Consider the following 20641-nt stretch of genomic DNA (forward strand, 5'->3'; position numbering starts at 1 on the left):
TCTTTGATATTTCAGTAATCATTCCCTCTGTTGACATGCAATACGATAGCAAGAATAATTTTTTTTCCTGGTTTGCACGTTTATGGGCTAACGAAGAACACGTAGATACGTTTTCTGCAAACGTGAACATTGAAAATGTTGTGGGTACGAGTTGAACGCTGAAAATGTAAAGGATAAGAAGCAGTGCCAGTAATCAAACAAGCATTGCCTTCGGAGGTCCAGCTTCATTTCCTATCAGTACAAACATAGTAAAACTGTAATTAAATGGATTACGAAGGCATGCTTTTCCACCACTTCCCCCTCTTTTGGCTGTTCGAAATGTATCAACAAGAAACAAGTTACATCAACGAGGCCAAATGTGTCGTGTCATGTAGTACTGCTAGCAAATATGCATTCGAAAACAGAAATACGCCCGAAATTGTCTTCGTGACACTACGTTACTCATGTAAGCACTGTAATTATTAATATTTAAAACAAATGTTACCTGCACGCAATAGAAACAAGGAGCAAGAAGCAAACGTGAACAGTAGTCTGCTAATGGTTTGAGTTACTTAAGATGGCGGCAGGCCCCGCACACTCTGGCTTCAAAAAAACGTACACCGTAAGTCTATAGCGCCACCTCCTTTCTTCTTTTACGTCCAATGTGTCTACTACAAAGTTTTTAAAAGCATTATTTTTCAGTAGTATTATAATAATCATATTAAAGTTTTTGAATAGTGAATGCTGTTACAAATAAAATAAATAGATACACAATAAATTACATTTAAAGACAGATTTGATTGGCTTTAAAATCGTGATGCACTGTGTTTATGTTTTAGTACTGGAGGGCAGCGTGGAGGGTAAAAATCGTAGAGGGAGACCAAGAGATGAATACACTAAGCAGATTCAGAAGGATGTAGGCTGCAGTAGGTACTGGGAGATGAAGAAGCTTGCACAGGATAGAGTAGCATGGAGAGCTGCATCAAACCAGTCTCAGGACTGAAGACCACAACAACAACAACAGCAACAACAACCAGTAGGAGCCATTTAGTATGACCATTCAATTACTAAACTTATTGGACAAAAATTCCATGTAAAATGATCTTGAATTATGACCTTCCACGTTTGTTTTATATCTTTTTAAATTTGTGGTCGTACTACTGAATTCCACCCTGCGATTCTTCATATTTCACAATTTCATAAGCTTTGGCAGCAAGAAATGTTAGACTTTCTTCCATTCATACGGTCCGATTATGATATATTTCGAATGTTTACCTTTGCATTTCTGAAATGAAACGAAGGACCTACCAAAGATAACATAACTCTAGTAGATTGTGAAAGCTCTAATTAAAGCTGAAATGTGCCCCGCGCTCTTTCGTATGTGGCTAGCCTTTTTAATTTGCAGCGCGTTAATGTAATACACACTTAAGCTACAGCGAGAGACGAAAAACGAGGCACCTGGTGGTTTAATTTTTGAGATGTGAGGCAGTCGGTTCTGTACCGTCTGTGTCTGTTCGTGTTTCAGTTGTTTCTTGAACGTTCTATACGCAACGCTCTGCCTGGTTAATTGGATGAGGAACTGTTCGGGAACTCCTTTGCGGATTTTAAGTGTACCTCAATTTAACCCTGGCTTACCTTAGTGAACAAATGGCCAGAGGTTGCCTGATTTCGTGGCTTCATCGCCCATCTCACTGAGGGTACTGTACTTTTTCCTATAGGTTTGCTTCAGGTCAACGGGTTACACTAGCGCTGGTGACAGAGTGTTTTTTTTCCGGAGGTGGAGGAGGTATCGGACCATTTCAATCAGAGCAGCCGACATCCTCCGGTTGAACAGGGAGCGAAGAAATTTCCTAACAGTCGGCCTGGGTGGTCTCAGGGTACTCTCACATCTCTAGTCTCATCCACATGGTGAGGGTTCAATTTCATTTCTGATACTCTTAGAAACTCTAAACGTGCTGGTAACCATACAGTAGTTAACAAGGAAAACGACTTTTGCATGCTGCAAGTTTGTAAAAAAAAAAATGGTTCAAATGGCTCTGAGCACGATGAGACTTAACATCTATGGCCATCAGTCCCCTAGCACTTAGAACTACTTAAACCTAACTAACCCAAGGACATCACACAACACCCAGTCATCACGAGGCAGAGAAAATCTCTGACCCCGCCGGAAATCGAACCCGGGAACCCGGGCGGGGGAAGCGAGAACGCTACCGCACGACCACGAGCTGCGGACTGCAAGTTTGAACATCCAGACGCGTCTCGTCTTTACAACAATATCTCTGGTGAGAATCCTCGAATATTACACGATTTTATCTTTATCCTACATTGATTTTAAATTTAAAAACAGTTTTTGAAAATTTCTTGTAATAAAATGGAAAAGTACTCACAGTAAAGCATCTAATTCGGTGCCTAAAAACCACACAACTTTCTTTCGCGCTCGAAACCAACTGAAAGCCTCCACATTTTAGGTGTACTCACTGTGCAACACAAGTGACGAAAGATATGTGGGATGAACCCGAAGAACATTCGAAACTCGATATGAAGAACAAACCGGAGCCTGAAAATAACGGACGAGGCACTCAACTTTTGTCGAACAGCTAAGGAAAATGAATCGCAAGCTTGCTACACGAGAGAAACAAATGTAAACACTTAGAACAAGCATTGAAAGACACCCGATTACTTTACGTGAAAATCATAAAATACGCAAAACAAAGGCAGAAATCAAACAACCTCTAAACTATCAATTGAATGCGACTAACCACTCAGCGTTTACATTAACTGATAAACTAACAGATAAAAAAAAGCAAATAATAGCAATAAATGATCACAAGAGACACACGTACACGTGCACTAACACAAACACACATACACACGCATACACCCAAACACACAGAAAAACAAATGAGAAGGACAATTAGTACAAAATTGTCAATGCTTACAGAAACAAATGAGAGTCTAGTGACCGTGAATAGCAGATGGAATGTTACGTTACGAACCACAGGGACTACAAGCGTAAGTTGAGACTTTCAACCGGTTTTTCATACGAAAGAAAGCTGTATGGTTTCCAAATGACACATTAGGTGCTTTATGTAAGTACATTTCCTTTTATGATAAAAGAAACTTCATTTACTGTTTGTTTTCCATCTATAACCAATTTGTAAGCCTTAACAGGCGTATATCACAGTACGTATTATGTACAGAGACGTTCTAAAAGAAGTAAAAGTAAGGCTGTCCTAAACCAGAAACTTTGTTTGAGCAGTGCAGTGCTTCACTGGGCGAGTCTGAGAGGTGGGTGACGGATCATCGACCGCTACACCAGCTAGCTTCAGCGTCAATCTTCGCCTCAGAAATTACGGTACACAGTCCATTGAAATACCACAAAGAAAACAGGTTACACAATTTACAAAAAGATGGTCATTTTGAACTTAAGCGCGAAACTTAGCGCGGCTTTCAATGCGAGGCGCTTTCAGTAGCTTCCACAACGAAACTCTGTCCCAAAACCTTACAGAAAATCCAAAGAGGTTCTGGTTGTATGTAACCTTCGTCAGTGACAAGACACAATCAATATCTTTAACTGTGCCATACTAACCGTAATATTACCGGTGACAGCGTCACTAAAGCGGAGTTATTAAACACAGTTTCTAGAAATTCCTTCACCAAAGAAGACGGAGTATACATTCCCGGATTCCAGTCAAGAACAGCCGCCAACAGGAATAACTTAGTAGTAGAGATCCTCAGTGTGGAAAAGTAGCTCAAACCACTTAATAAAGGCAAATATTGAAGTCCAGATAGTATACCAATCAGGGTCCTTTCAGAGTATCCCCATACAGTAGTATGACGGAAGATCCGTACCAAAAGATTGGGAAGTTCCACAGGTCACACTAATACTCAATAAAGGACACACGCGTAATCCGCTAAATTACAGGTCCATACAACTGACATTGATTTGCACCAGTATTGTGGAACATATACAGTGTTCGAACATCATGGATTACCTCGAAGTAAACGATCTATTAACAAACAGCACGGATTCAGAAAATAGCGTTCTTGTCAAACACAACTAGCTCTTTACTCGCACCAAGTAATGAGTGCTATCGACAGGGGATCTCAAACTGATTCCACATTTCTAGATTTTGGAAAGGTTCTTGACACCACTGCTCACAAGAGACTTCTAATCCAGTTTCGTGAAGGTGGAGTGCCGCTTTAGTTGTGCGACTGGATTCATGGTTTCCCGTTAGAAATGTCACACTAAGTAGTAATCGACGTAAAGTCATGGAGTTAAACAGGATATCAGGTGTTGGCCAAGGAAATGTTATACAGGTAGGTCCTCTACTGTTCATAATTAATTTAAACGATTCAGGAGACAACCTGAAAAGCCCTCTTTGTTTATTTCCAGATGATGCTTTCATTTACGATATAATAAGTCATCAAAAGGTCAAAACCGATTGCAAAACTATTTAAACAAAATATCTGTATGATGCGAAAAGTGGCGACTCTCTAAATTACGAAAAGTGTGAAGCCATTCATATGAGTACTTACAAGGGAACCTCCCCATCGCACCCCCCTCAGATTTAGTTATAAGTTGGCACATTGGATAGTCCTTGAAAAACTGAACACAGATCAGTCGAGAAAACAGGAAGAAGTTGCGTGGAACTATGAAAAAAATTAGTAAAATATACAAACTGAGTAGGCCATGGGCGATAGGCAACATCAAGGACAATGGGAGTCAAGGAGCGCCGTGGTCCCGTGGTTAGCGAGAGCAGCTACGGTACGAAAGGTCCTAGGTTCAAGTCTTCCCTCGAGTGAAAAGTTTAATTTTTTATTTTCAGTTTATGTGACAAACTCTTATGTTTTCATCACTTTTTTGGGAGTGATTATCACATCCACAAGAAAACCTAAATTGGGCAAGGTAGAAGAATCTTTTTACCCATTCGCTAAGTGTACAAGTTAGGTGGGTCGACAACATATTCCTGTCATGTGACGCACATTCCGTCACCAGTGAGGTATAGAATATATCAGATGTGTTTTCCTGTGGAGGAATCAGTTGACCTATGACCTTGCGATCAAATGTTTTCGGTTCCCATTGGAGAGGCACATTCTTTCGCCTACTAATCGCACGGTTTTGCGGTGCGGTCGCAGAACACGGACACTAAAGTTATTACAGTGAACAGAGACGTCAATGAACGAACGGACAGATCATAACTTTACGAAAATAAAGAAAGTAAAATTTTCAATTGAGGGAGGACTTGAACCAAGGACCTCTCAATTCGTAGCTACTCACGTTAACCACGGGACCACGGCGTTCCTAAGTTCACGTTCTCCTTGATGTTGCTTATCTTGCGCATGGACTACTTAGTTTGTATATTTTACTAATTTTTTTCATAGTTCCACACAATTTCTTCCTGCTTTCTCGATTGATCTGTGTTCAGTTTTTCAAGGCCTAGCCACTGTGCCAACTTATAACTAAATCTGAGGGGGGTACGATGGGGAGGTTCCCTTGTTAGAGAAATACGTTAAATTTCTGTTACACGATAAATCATCCAAATTTAAAGGCTATTAATTCAACTAAAAATCTAGGCACTACAATTACACATAACTTAAACTGAAAGATCGCATAGATAATGTTGTGGGAAAGGGAAATCAAAGACTGCTCTTTATCGGCAGAGCACTTAGAAGAAGCAACAGATCTATTAAAGAGACTGCCTACATTAACTTCTTCGTTCTCTGCTAGAGTACTGCTATGCGATATGGGACCCTTAGCAGGTAACTTTGATGGAGGACATCGAAAAAGGCGAAATAAGGATGGCTAGTTTTTTTATTTTAGCTAAATAGTGGAGAGTGTGACACGGACATGGTAAGCAGGGTGGGGTGGCAGTCATTGAAACAAAGGCGGTTTTCGATGCGTCGAGATCTTTGTACAAAAATTCAGTCATCACATTTCTCCTCTGGATGTGAAAACATTTTATTTTCTATAAACCATATAAGGATACATGATCATTGTAATAAAATAAATCAGACCTCTTACAGAAAGATGTAAGAGTTCATTTCTATCATGCGCTGTTGGAGAGTGGAATGGTAGATAAATATCTGAAGATGGAAAGAACAGCCCTCTGCCAGGTACTTGGGAGTGATATGGGGAATAATCACATAGATGTAGATGACGTATATGTCGATGGGGCTAAATTTGTTCGCTTAGGATAGATTACACCTGTGGCCGCATTTAGGGCAACGAGCCACAAAATGACAATAAATTGTCCAAATCATGTGAAACATCGAACATGTACTACGGAATTAAGCGCTTGGAAAGAGAGTGTGCTTTACCAGACGCACAGGTGGCAACTTTCTCTCAACCTCAGGCTCTTTGAACTGTTTTGTCCATGGGCACACCTAACCCCGTTGAAACGCGCCATTTTTCACAATTAAAAAAGCGTTAAATTATCGATATCCGCCAGCAAAATATTGTAGAATACACTGCAGGTCGAACCTCGTATCCTTTGGTTTCCAGTCTGATCCGACCACAGATACTAAAACTAATTTATTTTCCAATCAAACTTGCAGTTACTGTATTCTGACATACTGGGTGTTACCATTGGTGACAAAAGCTTCTGAGTTCAAGCTTGATTATATTCCTCTTCAGACTTCTTGAGACCACGACGTTCTGACGCATCTGGTGGCATCCTCTTCTTGATTAGTACATACACTATGTGATCAAAAGTACCCAGTCACCCCCAAAAACATACGATTTTCATATTAAGTGCATTGTGCTGCCACCTACTTCCAGGTACTCCACATCAGCGGCCTCAGTAGTCATTAGAAAGAGTGAGAGAAGAGAATGGGGAGCTCCGCGGAACTAACGGACTTCGAAAGTGGTCAGGTGGTTGGGTGTCCCTTGTGTCATACGTCTGTACTCGAGATTTCCACACTCCTAAACATCCCCAGGTCCATAGTTTCCGATGTGATAATGAAGAGGAAACGTGAAGGGACACATACAGCACAGAAGCGATCAGGCCGGCCTCCGGAACTAACGGACTTCGAAAGTGGTCAGGTTTTATTTATCGTATCCAAGACATCACCATTTTAAAAAAAAAATTATATTACAATGCAAGAGAAGCAGTTATAATACAATAATACATGGTTATAAGGTAAATTAACTACAATAATATAGAAAAGTATGTAACATATAATGATAAGCGCTAAGGATGCGAAACAGAGCGATTTTCATATCCCACGTGAAGCCCAATACACTGCAGCTTGAATAGCCTTGTCATTTGCTTCAAATAGGTCTTGAGTCGAACACGGGTTGTTTAGTTTCCTGCAGACCAGTAGGTGTTGTGGGTCTTGCTGTTCTCCACACTCGCAGGGCTCGTCTGCACTGATGTAGCCCCATTTTTCCAAGTTTGCTCTGCATCTTGATACGCCTGTTCGTAGTCTATTCAGGGCTTTCCAGGTCGTATATGGGAGTTCAGAGCCAGCTGTGGGTTCTTCCCTGGGGCTATTCCCTGGTCTTCCTGGGTCCACAATGTACCACAGCTCTTCTCGTCGTGCTCTAGGCGATAAAAGAGTTGCTTCAGTTGTTCGTAGGAAACTCTTCCTTGATTTAAGTCGGCGAGGTTGAACATTGTGTCCGAACACTGGATGCCTGGGATCTGTCTCCTGTTTATGTTTCTCGATTTCTGCGGCAGTCCTTCTTCTGATGTCTGGCGGGGCTATGCCCATGAGGTAGTACAGCTGCTTTGTGGGTGTTGGGCGGAGACATCCTGTCACGATGCGTCCAGTCTCATTCAATGCTATATTTACTTGTTCAGCGTGGGTGGAATTTTGCCAAACGGGTGCCGAGTACTCCGCAGTGGAGAAACATAAAGCTAAAGCTGACGTGCGGAGAACTGTAGGTTGCGCTCCCTATCTGCTATTTGTTAGCTTGCGGATGATGTTGTTCCTGGCACTCACTTTCATCTATGTGGCCAAACAGTGTTCCTTGTAGGTGAGAGCACGGTCAAGTTTAATCCCAAGATATTTTGGTGTGTCGCAGTGAGATAGATGTTGTCCCTTCCAGCTTATGTTGAGTTTCCTCCTTGCTTCCTTATGACGTAGGTGAAAAGCACAAACCTGGGTTTTTGCTGGGTTTGGCTTGAGGTGGTTATTATCATAATAGTCACTCAGCTTTTCAATCGCTAAAGTTAATTTACTTTCTACCTCTTCAGAGGTTTTTCCCCGGGTGGCAACGACTGTATCATCTGCATAGATAAAGGAGCGAGCGTCCATACTGATCGGTTGGTCATTGGTATAAATATTATACAGCAATGAGGTGAGGACGCTACCTTGAGGTAGGCCGTTTTTCTGGGTCCGCCATCGGCTCTTCTTCGACTGCAGCGTGACAAAATACCGTCTATTCTGCAACAGGCACTGGATGAATTGCGCCAGTCGGTAGTTATATATTTTTGATATTAACTTACTGTGGTTTATGGTGTCGTAAGCTGCTGTAAGGTCGATAAAGGCTGCACCTGTAATTTGTTTCCGCTCGTATCCATCTTCTATGTTCTGTGCAGAGTTGAGGATTTGTCCACAGCACGACCTTCCTGGGCGGAATCCTGCTTGCTCTTTAATTATATTCTTGTCTACAAGCTCTGAGATGCGGTTAAGGATCATTCTTTCTAAGACTTTATAGAGCTGACAAAGCAGGGAGATAGGCCGAAAATTTTTAGGGTCTGTAGGGTTTTTTCCAGGTTTTTGTATAGCTACTATATTTGCCTTCCGCCAAGTCTTGGGGATTTTCATTTCAAGAACACATTTCTTCATCATATCTAGTAACCACCGTCTGGTAACAGGTCCGAACATTTTTATTTGTTCTGGGCGTAGATCATCTGGGCCAGCGGCTTTATTGATTTTCATTATGGAGATGGAATCTTCTAATTCTTTCAGAGTAAAGGGGGTGCCTAGGTGGTCTTTTTCTTGAGTGCCTCTCTGTAGTTTCTTTCTTGGGTGCTTCCTGTTGGTTTTACCATTAAGTAGAAGTTGATTTGCTATTTGATTTGGTGTGACCTTATACAAATTTTGTGTATTAGATGAGGGGTCATTGTTGATGTTTTTAAGAAGTTGCCAGGCCTTTCGCCTATTCTGTTTCATGTCTAGGTTTGTGATTAGATTACACCATTTCATTGTTCTTGAGGCTGATATGGCCTGGAGGAGTTCTTCTCCCGCCATAGTTGTTTCCTCTGAAAAAGGGTTTTCCTCGAAGAGCTGTTGGTAATGTTCCAGAAGAACCTTTGAGTTTCCGTCAAGTCCAGGGATATAACTAGTTCTGCAGCCTCGGGGGATATTTCTTCGGGAGACAGTTTTAACTAATTCAATGAAAGTGTCATATTTTTCCGGGCTAGCATCAAGGTTCTGCACCTCTTTGTCAAGTTCTTCAGAGAATTTGTCCCATAGGGCATGTTTAAAATTAAAACGTCTTTGGAAATGGGTGGCTGCTGGTTTAACAACTGCTTCAACCAGACATAATATAGCTCGGTGCTGTGTATGTGGGAGGGGTTCTCCCACATCCTTCCTGGTTTGATGTGCTATGTTTTCGCTGACAAAGATGTTATCTGGATTGTATCCACGGATCCACCTGCTGCTGTTGAAGGAATATGGAAGTTTGGGGTCGTGTATTAATTTAAGGCCAGTTGAGTCTGCCCAGGTTTCTATGTCGTCCCCACTTTTGTCTGTGTGCCTGTACCCCCAGGCTGATCCATGACAGTTGAAGTCGTCCATTACTATTTTCGTTGGTTGTGAGTTGAAGTTGGTTGGCTCCCTGCTCGGTGGCTTATATATAGACGTCACAGTGCAGGACTGTAACCCTACAGTCAGGATTTCGATGTCTTCTTGAGATGTCAGTTCTGCAGATATAATACCTAAGCCCATTTTGGCGAAGATTGCGCTGCCATATTGCTCGTGTGGTCTTTCAATTGCTAATTTCATTCCGTGGATCTTTGGTCTTCTATTTGTGGGGCCAATGTGGGTCTCTTGGATTAGTAAGAGATCACAGTTGTCAGTTTTACATGCTACAGCAAGTAGCACTTCTTTCTCATGAGAGAGCCCTTCAATGTTTATGGACATTATATTAAGCGCTGGCTTTGATAAAAGCCTATTTGTGGTGTCTTGGTGTTGAAAGGATTGGCCGTTAGGCACAGGCCTAACGTTGCCCAGGGTACGCCCGATCGTTGTCATGATCTTCGGGGAGGCTCCTTTCGTGTACCCCAGTGGTCAGGTAATTGGGTGTCACTTGTGTCATACGTCTGTACTCGAGATTTCCACACTCCTAAACATCTCCAGGTCTATAGTTTCCGATGTGATAGTGAAGAGGGAACGTGAAGGGACACATACTGTACAGAAGCGATCAGGCCGACCTCGTCAATTGACTGACAGTGACCGCCGACAGTTGAAGAGGGTCGTAAAGCGTAATAGGCAGACATCTATACAGACCGTCATACAGGAATTCCAAACTGCATCAGGATCCACTGCTAGTATTATGAGAGTTAGGCGAGAGGTGGAAAACTTGGATTTCATGGTCGACCGGCTGCTCATAAGCCACACATCACGCCGGTAAATGCCAAACGACGCCTCGATTGGTGTAAGGAGCGTAAACGTTGGACGATTGGAAAGTGGAAAAACGTTTGAGGAGTGACGCACCACGGTACACAACGTGGCGATCCGATGGCAGGGTGTGGGTATGGCGAATGCCCGGTGAACGTCATCTGCCAGCGTGTGTAGCGCCAACAGTAAAATTCGGAGGCAGTGGTGTTATGGTGTGGTCATGTTTTTCACGGACGGGGCTTCCACCCCTTGTTTTGCGTGTCACTATCACAGTAAAGGCCTACATTGATGATTTAAGCTTGCTTCCCACTGTTGAAGAGTAATCCGGTGATGGTGATTGCATCCGTCAACACGAGCGAGCACCTATTCATAATGCACGGCCTGTGGCGGAATGGTTACACGACAACAACCTCCCTGTAATGGACTGGCCTGCACGAAGACCTGACATGAATCCTATAGAAACCTTTGGGATGTTTTGGAACGCCGACTTTATGCCAGGCCTCACCTACCGACATCAATACCTGTCCCCAAGGCAGCACTCCGTGAAGAATGGGCTGCCATTCCCCAAGAAACCTTCCTACACCTGATTGAACATATGCCTGCGAGAGTGGAAGCTGTCATCAAGGGTAAGGCGGGCCAACACCATACTGAATTCCAGCATTTCCGATAGGGGGCGCCACGAACTTGAAAGTCATTTTCAGCCAGGTGTCCGGATGCTTTTGATCACATAGCGTACTTATTTCAAAGCTATAGACAGATACAGAGAGTGATTTCTTTCCACCGTGTACAAACTGTAGCGGTTGATCGATGAGCGGATACGGAACAACAAAAAGCTAATGAACTTATGCTCGGAAATGTACGAGTTCCATGCTAGAGGCCATTTATTCAATCATACATTGTTACAGAGATTGCTGTCTAATACGCTCTGAACCACGCAGCCACAGTTAGAGTATGTGTTGAAAATGGTTTCCATGTGCCTCAATGTATGATTGTACGTGCGGTTGCAGGTCCTGTGGCACAAGTTCACCTTGGCGAGGCTGCATCCGAACAGTGTCAAAGGCGGCATGAATACGCTGCTCCAGTGCCTCCATATCTGCGTTGGGCTCTGCGTATACGATACTTTTGTGATGACCCCATAGCCAGAAATCGCACGGATTGAGATCCGGTGAACGAGCAGGCCATACAACTGGATCCCCTTGTCCGATCAATCGATCAGGGAAGACACGACTGAGATGCGTCCGGACTTTAACGGTGAAGTAGGCTGGAGCAGCATCATATAGCAGCTGCAGAACCCTTCGAAACATCAATGTCGCTTCTTCCAGCAGGGGAGACAAAGTCATCCGCAAGAAACGCCGATAGTTCCGGCCTGTTAGGCGACGTGGAAGAAAGACTGGTCCCAAAATACGGTCGACAATTATCCCGGCCCACACATTCCGGCTGCACCGATGCTGATGATTCGCTGTCCTCATACCGTGTGAGTTGTGTATACCATCCCACAGATGACTGTTACGAAAGTTGTAGATACCACTCCGCGTAAAGATGGCCTCATCTCTGAATAGGATGGATGACACAAATACCGTGATCGTGAATGCCTGGTGAAGAAACCACTGACAAGACCGCTCCCGATGTGAAAGTCTGTCGCTAATAACTACTGCACACTCTGTAAGTGATAAGTGCAATAAAAATTGTCATGGAGAATATTCCTCACGGTCGTCTGGCTTATCCTGTACTGGCGGACCAACAGCGTGGTACTGACACGGCTGTTACCTTCCACAGTGTTCATCACATTTTCCTCTAAGTTTGATGTCCGAATATTTCTGGTACGTCCTTCATGATTTCCTGCTTCCTGAAACGATCCTGTCTCAGACAAACGGCGAGACACTGTTGCAAACATTCAACGCTATAGACGTTGTCGGCGGGGATAGATCTCCTGATAAAACATTGCTGTCCGCCGCCCGTTGCTATTTGCCTTTCCATAAGTAAACATTATGTCGGCAAACTCTCGATTCGAATACAGCACCACTGTGTACATCGCTGTATCACATCCATTGCAAGGTGAGTCAGCAAGAGAAGTGAATCGGACACAACATTAACAATGACTATGGCATAAAAGGGCGCTAGAGCATGAAGTATGTAACAGTACCCCCTCTAAGAGGAAACCATGCATACTGCAACCGTGGCTGCATGGTACAACGCATATTAAACCGCAGTCTCTGTAAAATAGTGTAATTAAATAAATGATCTGTAGATGTAAACCGGACGTAAGTTCAGTAGACCTTTTTAGTTCCGTATCCTCTCATCGATCGGTCCCTAGAGTTTGTACACGGTGTAGAAAAAATCACCCTGTAGATGTAGATGTGCTGGTTCTCATAGATTGGGTAATTTTCATGAAAATCTTTTTAAGTGAAATACGTGTGTAATTGATCTTTTTACTATAAAACGCAACAAGATTAAATTTGTAGTGGGCTAATCAGCATTTCTGATAATATTCACACCACTGATTAGAAAGAACAATACATCCTGACCTTCCATTGAAATATTTTGAATTATCTGCCATTAATTAACTTACGAGATAATTAACGTTAAATTATACAACCAGCTACATTTTGCATTGCAGATTTTTCCTCTGTGCTTGTTATATTCTAACCTTTGCCATTACAGTTTTGTTGCTCTGATTTTTATGCACAAGACATACTTCACTAATTGATTTAATCGTTATTTAAGACAGTGTATTCCCAGCATAGATCACAAAACTATTTCATAAAATTTTCTAATTTGGTAAACCACAACGTATTTCATAAACTACTTTACTGTATGCTCATACGCCAGTCTATATAGCTCACCCCATTCGCAAAACAGTCAGTCCCGGGCGAGCTCTTAAACAAGCGACATCTCTGTCGGTATTTGTAATAATATTATAACGTCTGGGAGCAGTTAGTACTCACGCAAAACCTGTATGATTTATTTTCAAAGAATATTCTTAATAATTTATTTTATTTACTAGCGATTCATCAAGAACATTAACACATTGAATCACACTGTGTAAGCATGGAAGTAGTTGCCAAGGAGTTACTGATGAAATCATAACCAAATTCCTTTTAACAAATTGGAATTTTATTTACTTTCATAGTGCCTACAAGCATTTTTTTTTAAGAAACACATGTAAAATTACAATTAGAAAGCACCCTCTAAATATCAAAGTTACAATTTATTCAGAGGCAGAAAGAAACAAGTTTTGACTCTATGAGCTTTCGGGCAGAGAACTTTGCTGCTCCCTTTTGATACGGCTGTAGTTACGACCACTCACAACAGCCTCTGAAAGACTACATTGGTGCATATCTGCAACACTCCAGATTACTTTAAACTAAGAGTTTTAACACTTTACACAAGCACACAAACTATACACAACTCCCCCCCCCCCCCCACAAGGAGGGATGGAAATGATACAAAATACAAACAATTAAAAAATTAACCTTGCCACCGAATGTGCAACTTCATTTTAACTTCTAAGAAAAGTCTTACGGTGAAAGGGTGGCAACTTAATATACTAAAATGATCATTTAAGTAAATGCCAATGAAATGCAATCTTATATAAAATTCTACAAGGTTGGCCAAACAATAGTTAAAATGCTCTACAGTACACAGATACCGCCTCTCAAGATCACAGACAATAATATCAAAGTTTCCAAAGATCAAAACATATTTCAGGTATTTGGCCGGTACACTCCAAGCAATAAGTTCGTTAACACACAAAATCCGACAAACATGACAGAGGCAGCTACTAACGTACGGTAGACTGATAGGGAGATTACCGAAGAACCCGAACCGCAGGTTGCTCTAACCCGTCCCTACTCCACAAGGGAAAAACTGACCACCCAATTTATAAACCACCACCTTCCCGCGGGCGGGCAAACTGAGAAGAATGGTGCGACGACCCCAAAGCTGGTGACCTCACCAAGAAAACAAGTAGAATTTAACAATAGAAAATCAAACAACATATAACCAATCACTTAACTTCTAATAAACTGCGATTTCTCGAGAAGACCTGGCGCAGCACTCCCAAATCACTCTCCCGAATCGTCAGGTGCCAGCCGCTTCAACGGACGTAGGAAGGCGTGCCGATCTCCAGTCCTACGGCATCGCAGCTCGCACCGGTCAAACTGATGTGGTGGATTGACTCCTGTTGCTCTCGTGTCGACCGCGAAGCCACTACCCCTCGCTATACGCTGCGGCCCACTGGACTCACGTGGTAACCTCACATGCGCCGACGCTCAAGACGGACAAGTCATCTTGTGTCTCAGTGCGCGACCGACGAACCAATCGATCTAACCGCCAGTGACCATTGCCTGAGCAATCTCGAGTAGTCTGGCGGTCTAACGCGCAGACTCAGATGCAGGAACTATGCCCCGACCGGGCGACCACTCCCTGAGTTCTCTTACTGGCGGAGTGGAAAGACTCTCATTTTGCCGGCATTAAAGGTTGATCCGAACGAGTGATATACTAGCACTCCGAACGACAGATAGACACTAACTGCCTAACAAATGCGGACGACAGACAGACTAGCAAGCTGGGGACGAGAGACTGACCCAGACTGACCGACTGGCGAGCTCATAGCGCCCCTTAAATGCACGTGAACAGGCAACCTTTCCCCTTTCCCACCAGAGGGAGACACAAAAGCTCCGATTGCCACAGCGGCGCCACCGCCAGAAACGGAGGGCGACTGCTACATACTACGCGCTGTAGCGCGGTCTTCAAAACAGCAATTTTTACCACTGCTAAACTAGATTGTGTTAAGTTGGCTGTTAAGTTTGCGGTTGATTTCTACGTTGTTGACGTCTGTACACAGAAGCTGCGTCTCACTATGACCTCGTGGACATCCGTAGTACAACTATTCGGTTTTTGCGAAGTTCACATTTAACATTCCTATGAAAGTGTTTAGAGTGTGTTTGTATGAAAAGTTTGTATGCGTGGATTATTCAATGTGCTTTTATCAAGCAGTAACTACGTTAATTTTTGGTATTAAAAAGGAATAAATCCTCACGATGTTCTGGAAAGTCGCATCCATTTGGTCACGAACTGGGTTTTGTCCACCCAGGCCATCTTCTCATGACAGCAGACTAATGTTTTCACTTGAATTTGGCCAAGAAGCCGATTCTACTGGCTTCTTCGGGTGGCTCAACAATTTCGAAAGACAATGTGGCCGTTCTAAATGATTTTATTCATTTTACGACATAGAGTGTAAACGATTATTGGTATACGCCGTACCACACTGGTGCAGCGGAAGTCGACACGTATAGTACACTTGTGGTCATCAGGTTGGGGAAGTATCCCAAAGTGGCCTACAAACATCACCTAAGCTACACCGAGTTTGTCTTGCCCCATATTATTGTACTCTTTCGCCCAAAACGCACAAACTTTTAGTCGTAGATGAAAAATGACTCAGACATTTTTTGTCGATCATGTAATGAACTGTGATTGTGTACTGAGATACGTTTTCGCTAGAGGCTACAGTTATCGAGCTGCTCAAGAAAAACGCAAAAATGTGACCTTCAACGACACCCCGGGCCACCCCCTCCACTTTCCATTTCCCACCCCACACACTCAACCCCACCAGTCAGGATATTTGGTATGTTGCTCATGGCGCTACCTTTTACCAACGCACAAAAATGTGTGACTACACCAATTATTTCTCATTATCAGCGATAAATGTCATTTCCCGTCTCTGACTGAGTTACAGTGCCCCTGATCTTTAATTCCCTTTCCCAATATTTATTTGATTTGCGTTACTGTTTGCTCAGCGTACAGACTGAATGACTTTGGAGAGAAGCTGCAACAGTGTCTCACTCCCTTCCCAACTACTGCTTCTCTTTCATGTCCTTCGACCCTAGAAGCGGCGGTCTGGTTTCTGAACACGTTGCAGATAACTTCTAGCTCCCTGCATCGTAGCCACGCCCCCTACAGAATTTGAAACAGTGTACTCGAGTCAACATTATTAAAAAGTTTCTCCCAGTCCGGTAACACTAAAAGCTTAGGACGGAGGATATCTGACTTTTGATAGTAGCTGACAAGGGAACCTCCCCATCGCACCCCCCTCAGATTTAGTTATAAGTTGGCACAGTGGATAGGCCTCGAAAAACTGAACACAGATCAATTGAGAAAACAGGAAGAAGTTTTGTGGAACTGTGAAAAAATAAGCAAAATATACAAACTGAGTAGTTCATGGGAAGATATGCAATATCAAGGACATTAGGAACGCTGGAGCGCTGTGGTCTCGTGGTAACGTGAGCAGCTGCGGAACGAAAGGTACTTGCTTCAAATCTTCCATCGAGTGAAAATTTTAATTATTTATTTTCAGTTTATGTTTTCATCACTTTTTTGGGAGTGATTATCACATCCACAAGAAAACCTAAATCGGGCAAGGTAGAAGAATCTTTTTACCCATTCGCCAAGTGTACAAGTTAGGTGGGTCGACAACATATTCCTGTCATGTGACGCACATGCCGTCACCAGTGTCGTATAGAATATATCAGACATGTTTTCCTGTGGAGGACCTTGCGATCAAATGTTTTCGGTTCCCATTGGAGAGCCACGTCCTTTCGTCTACTAATCGCACGGTTTTGCGATGCGGTCGCAAAACAAAGACACTAAACTTATCACAGTGAACAGAGACGTCAGTGAACGAACGGACAGATAATAACTATGCGAAAATAAAGAAAGTAAAATTTTCACTCGAGGGAAGACTTGAACCAAGGACCTCAAGATCTGCAGCTGCTCACGCTACCACTGGACCACGCCGCTCCCGAGCTCACATTGTCATGATGTTGCCTATGTGATCCACGGACTACTCAGTTTGTATATTTTGCTTATTTTTTCACAGTTCCACACAACTTCTTCCTGTTTTCTCAATTGATCTGTGTTCAGTTTATCAAGGCCTATCCACTGTGCCAACTTATAACTAAATCTGAGGGGGGTGCGATGGGCAGGTTCCCTTGTGAGTACCCAACGTTGCCTGGATATGAACGAGGGTTGACTGAAATGTAATGCCTCCACCTTCGTAATTTTTCAACAGTTGGCAGAATTGGTATGCGGCAAGTACAAACTTGTTCCGTAGCCTCTTCTCTATGGGTCTAATTGGCAGGAAGCCGTAGGATTGAATGGTCGTCTTTTTACAGTGTAAAGCGTGGAACCCTGCCCAGACGGTCGGTCATTGCTATTTAAGCAACGTGCAGTAATTGAATTCTTGACAGCAGAAGGTGTTACCCCAAAGAAGATTCATCAGAGAATGAAAGTAGTTAATGGTGATTGTGTTGATGTGAGTATTGTGCGTCGTTGGCCGAGTAAGTTTAAAGATGATGAGGCGGGAACATCGGACCTGCGTGACAAACAAAGAGTTGGACGTCCTCTGACAGCAACCACCGACTTTCACAACTATAATATTGACAGATTGATTCACGAAGATGGTCGTATCATTCAGAGAGAAATTGCAAGCTCAATAGGCATTTCACAAGAACGTGTGGGTCACTTTATTGCTTTGCTTGGCTGTCGGAAGATCTGTGCATGATGGGTACCCCGGATGCTGACTCCTGAAATGAAAGAGGACAGACTTGAAATTTGCCAGGAACTCTTCTCGCGTTACGAGAATGAAGGTGACGCCTTTCTCCATTCAATTGTGAAAGGTCACGAAACGTGGGTACACCATTACGACCCGGAGACGAAACGTCAGTCTGTGGAATATCAACACAAAGGCTCGTCCCCAGAAAAATAAATTCAAGTCCAGTCCTCAGCTGGAAAAATCATGGCCACAGTGTTCTGGGAAGCAGATGGTGTTATCCATGTTGATTTCCTTGAGCGTGGAACAGCAATAAATTCAGATCGTTACATCACAACGCTGGGAAGTCTGAAACGACGGCTAACAAGAGTCCGAAAGAAACGTTTTCCAGCCGCATGACAATGCCAAACCACACACTTCACGTGCCACCACAGTAGAACTTCAGAGACTGAATCTTACCAACGCACGGTATCCTCCATACAGTTCATATTTAGCACCGTCTGACTTCCATCTGTTCCCAATAATGAAAGACCATCTGCCGGGACGTTGAGAGAACTGTGAGACTGTGGTTGCGGAAACAGTGTCGAATTCTTCCGTGACTGCTTCAGAAAACTCCTTCATTGTTAGCAGAAATTTATCCAGTTGGCTGGTGATTATGTGAAATAGTGAATATTGATAATTAAAGACCATATTCTAAGGATTATTTTTGTGTTTGATTTATTAAAATATTCCCATCGAAACCCAGTTAACGAAGGTGGGGGCATTACTTTTCATTCAACCCTCGTATTTCTCCCAATCTTCTGCTATTCCCTCCCCTCCTTCACTCCCTCTCCCTGTCCATTCCCTCCTTCAGTCCCTCTGTGTCTAACCCCTCCACCCCCTTCCTGTGTCCACTTCCTCTATCCCCCACCCTTTGTTTATCTCCTTCCCCCTTTTCGTCTGCCACTCTTTCAGTCCCTTTTACTTTATCTGTCGATTTTCTCCTCCCCCCTGGCTGCTCATTCCCTCCTCCCCCTTTTCCTATCTCTTCCTCCTCCTGTCTGTGCACCTCCTCTTCTCTCCTTTGCCTGTCCATCTTCTCCACTCCCCTCTCTCTATTTCCCCCTCACCCACTCCCTACCCTGCTCCCTCCCGCCTCTCCTGCCAGTGCGCATTTTCTCCTTCCCCCTCTCTGTCTGTCTGTCCATCTCCACCTCCTCATTCTCTCTCCACGCTATCACGCCCTCCCCAATACATGCCTGGTGCTTCTTACTCCCACTGTATTTTATTCCAGATTGTAACTAACTTGGGTACGAAATCTGATAGAAATTGCTCCAGCGGTTTTGGGTGAGTTTTTTACTCGTGGCTATGCTTGCGTACGCATATGTCACGTATACTGCACATACATCTGGCGTATTTCACATGTATATGTACACATATTTCACTTGTGTCTGGAGCGGATATCGCCCTGCAGTTTTATTTTCATGCAGCCCATTGTTTGTGATGTCGTGCCTCCTGACATATGTGCAGTGATATCCAGTGGTATATGTGGCTGCTGCCTGCGAAATTTGTTACTAATAGATTTAGTAGTAAAGAAGTAATAAATTAAAATGTCGTGCATGATGCGACAGTTTTTCACCCATCTAAATATGTGTCATATAATATAATTTTTCTGGTACATATGTGGTATATGCGAACAGTAATAGCAACATGTGTCACGAATACAGTTCGTGATAAAAAAGTATTAAATTAAAATGACGTGCTCCATTTGAGAGTTATACTGCATGAACAGCGAAAAGGAAGTACAGGATAAACTTTTCTCCTTTGATCATTTTGCGGGTCGCTAGCGAGAAATTGTCTGGTAAAAGTTTGTACATAATGATGCATAAAGTTTCTTGCGAGTCTCTAAGTGCGCTCATTCTCAAATAATGGATGACTAAAATGTGGGTATTTGCGCGATATGCGTTCAAATGTTCAAATGTGTGTGAAATCTTATGGGACTAAACTGCTAAAGTCATCAGTCCCTAAGCTTACACACTACGTAACGTAAATTATCTTAAAGGACAAACAAACACACCGATGCCCGAGGGAGGACTCGAACCTCCGCCGGGATCAGCTGCACAGTCCATGACTGCAGCGCATTGACACCGCCTGGCTAATCCCGCGCGGCTGCGCGATATACGCTACACTAGTTTTTCACTGCCACACCTTTTGAAAGGCAGGTGGTTCTTACCCACTCAGCGATTCTTTCCAGACAGTAAGTGAGATGTGTACCAAGTTTGGTTGAAATCTGTTCTGTGGTTTAGGAGGTGATTTGGAACATACATACATACATAATCTTCGTTGATCCATTATGGATCGTGGAACGACGGCTGACATGAACTTCTTGATGCAATAATTTACCAACAGCCGCATGTATTGTTGAAATTTATTTTATTTCATGAACTTCTATGTGGTACCAGTTTCGCCACTACATCACAGCATCAATGTAATGCCGAAACTGGTAGCACATAGAAGTCCATAAAATAAAATAAATTTCTACAATACATACAGCTGTTGATA

The sequence above is a fragment of the Schistocerca serialis genome, chromosome 7 (assembly GCF_023864345.2).
Source record: "Schistocerca serialis cubense isolate TAMUIC-IGC-003099 chromosome 7, iqSchSeri2.2, whole genome shotgun sequence".
NCBI classification, from domain to species: domain Eukaryota; kingdom Metazoa; phylum Arthropoda; class Insecta; order Orthoptera; family Acrididae; genus Schistocerca; species Schistocerca serialis.